Source organism: Limulus polyphemus, unplaced genomic scaffold, assembly GCF_000517525.1.
Source record: "Limulus polyphemus unplaced genomic scaffold, Limulus_polyphemus-2.1.2 Scaffold144, whole genome shotgun sequence".
NCBI lineage: Eukaryota > Metazoa > Arthropoda > Merostomata > Xiphosura > Limulidae > Limulus > Limulus polyphemus.
The window spans coordinates 738,845-741,310 of record NW_013665754.1 but is presented as its reverse complement, the minus strand read 5'-3'; positions in this window follow the sequence as shown (position 1 = coordinate 741,310).

Sequence of the window (2,466 nt, the reverse complement as noted above, 5' to 3'; positions counted from 1 at the left end):
GGCTATCTGTGCTTTGCCCACTACGGGTATCGAAACCCTGATCCTAACGTTGTATGTCCGCATACATACCGTTGTGCCACTAGGGGACAACAGCAAGTGGAAAACGTATGAAATTAAATGATAGTGAGTCAGTACGAAATGAATCATTTGTGAAAGAAACTTTCTGTATTACCTAGGGATATATTGGAATGCAACAAATGCCTAGTTTTTCTCACTAATTATAGGTATTTAGGACAGTGAGTATTCTATTTTCTAACACAATTATGATTCCTCTTCACAGAAGTTTCCTGAAATGACGCCCCTGACCCAATCACAAAATTACTAGAGAAAGTCAAATAATTCCTTTCATATTGTTGCGTCAGCGAGTCACATGACCACCATGACGCAACGTTTCTAGAACTATCATGTACTTTGGCGAATGTTCAAGTTCTTACTAGAAATAGGGTACGCTGGTATATAAAAGAGGGGAATGTAATGTGTGTATAGTCAGTGAGTGAGTAATTGAACTGCAGTCACAGGGTATTGTTGAAGTTAACGTTCGTTCGTTACAGTGTTGTTTAGTATTGAGATTAAGTGTATCGCAGAGTTATATTCGGAAAGAATAAATCAGTTTTATTAAGAAAGGACTTGTGTCGCTAAGTTTCGTCGGAACGAAGTTACGGAAAGTTAATTAACAAACGGAGACGTAACAATATTAATTGAGTTATAGTAAAATGCGATGTTCGAAATGTGCTCTAATATGAAAAATATTCAAACTGTCTCAATGCTTTATTAAAATACGTTACCAAGGTCACTTTCAAAGTCGTTAATATCCAATAAAATGTTTGTATTTATGGTAAAGCTATTTGCTGCCGTCCTTAATTTTATGCTACTGACCAGAGGGAAGGCACCGAGCCAGCAGCACCCTAACATCCACCAACCATGATAATGGATTGACTGTCACTCTTTTGACACGTCAAGAGCTTAAAGTGCAGGGAATACTTTTTGATACCGTAATGATTCGAACTCTGCTCACAAGCTCTGGAATTCTGAGCTTTACCACCAGGCTAAACCACAGCGTTTAATAAACAGATGAATACAAACTATTATAATATATACGGGAAAACTATAGAAGCTCAATTAATAAAGTTGCGAAAAATATTTACAAAGTTAAACAAATTTCTTTACATTTTGAACAAAGTTTTGCCTTGAGGCACGCAAGGTAAATTGTTATGATGTTGGAATAAGTTATGGTTGTTATAAATATATTAATTAGTCTTATGATACGTGCTTTGGTGTTTTAAATCTAAGGTTCAAGAATCCTCATCCTTAATTAAGAAATGCTAATGGAGGGAGGGTAACCAGTTAAAAGCACTTGCCACCTATGTGGCTACTTTCTAAAAATAGAAAGAGTGACTATTAAAGTTATAACACTTATAGTTGAAAGTGTAGAATGTGTTCAGTGGAATATCATGACTCGAACTTCATACCTTCCAATACGCAGCCTGGAACGTCAACCACTAGGTCATAATATGATCAGCAGGGAACTATATATATATTTGAATTATGTTATTTCCCATTATCCCAATTTATAATAAAATAATAGTGTTAAAAACTAGTTGTAAGCTCCCAAACCTTTCCACGTGTAATTTAATGAATCATTTGCAATTTTGGTAAATTGGTAAGTAGGATCTTTTTTGTAAAATGAACAAGTTTTGTTTTCTTGATTAGAGTAATAAAGTGCTTGATTAATCAGAGTTACCCTTGTCACAGTGGAAAGACTGCTTGTTTCAATCTTCCACAACTCGTATGAAATATATCTTTATTTAAGTATATTCAGATACATTTTCTGAATCTTTAGGTAGGTGTTCTACATAGAATTGTGTTCCGGATGTATGAGTGTGTAAACTTACATTAATCCTCTTGCTTAGGTGAAGGTTACATGCTACAACAATTATTGTATAGAACTTGTACATGCTTGAACTTGTTCCTGTGTTGCCCCACTGTAATGATGTTATGTTCATTTTAGGGGGTGATAAAGAGACTTATAGAAGTCAGTATGAGTTAGGGCTTTGCGTTTATTTGGAATGATCACTGGTGTAGGTAATATTAGGATTGTGGTATACTGCACTAGGTCTCTTGTCTGATTTCAAAGTGTATTTAATGATTATTGTTTTTGTTCTTGTTCTGTGTGTACATTTTTGGAAACATTCTCCCTGCTCCAGCAGCCAGTATGAGTTCTAATAAATGTAGTGTATTGTGGAGTTTCATTTCCATATCGTCGAATCAGAACATTAGCAATCGATGTGTTCGAAGGAAAACGAAGTTTGATTATAAACAAGATTACGACACTTATGATAAACAACATTGTTTATTGACAAAAAGGGGACATGGATAAACGTTTCGGATTTCTATCAGATTCCATCTTCAGTATCTTCTGCTTCCTTACTGAATGCAAGCTCTGCACGTCATTCCTAAGTTCCTCCA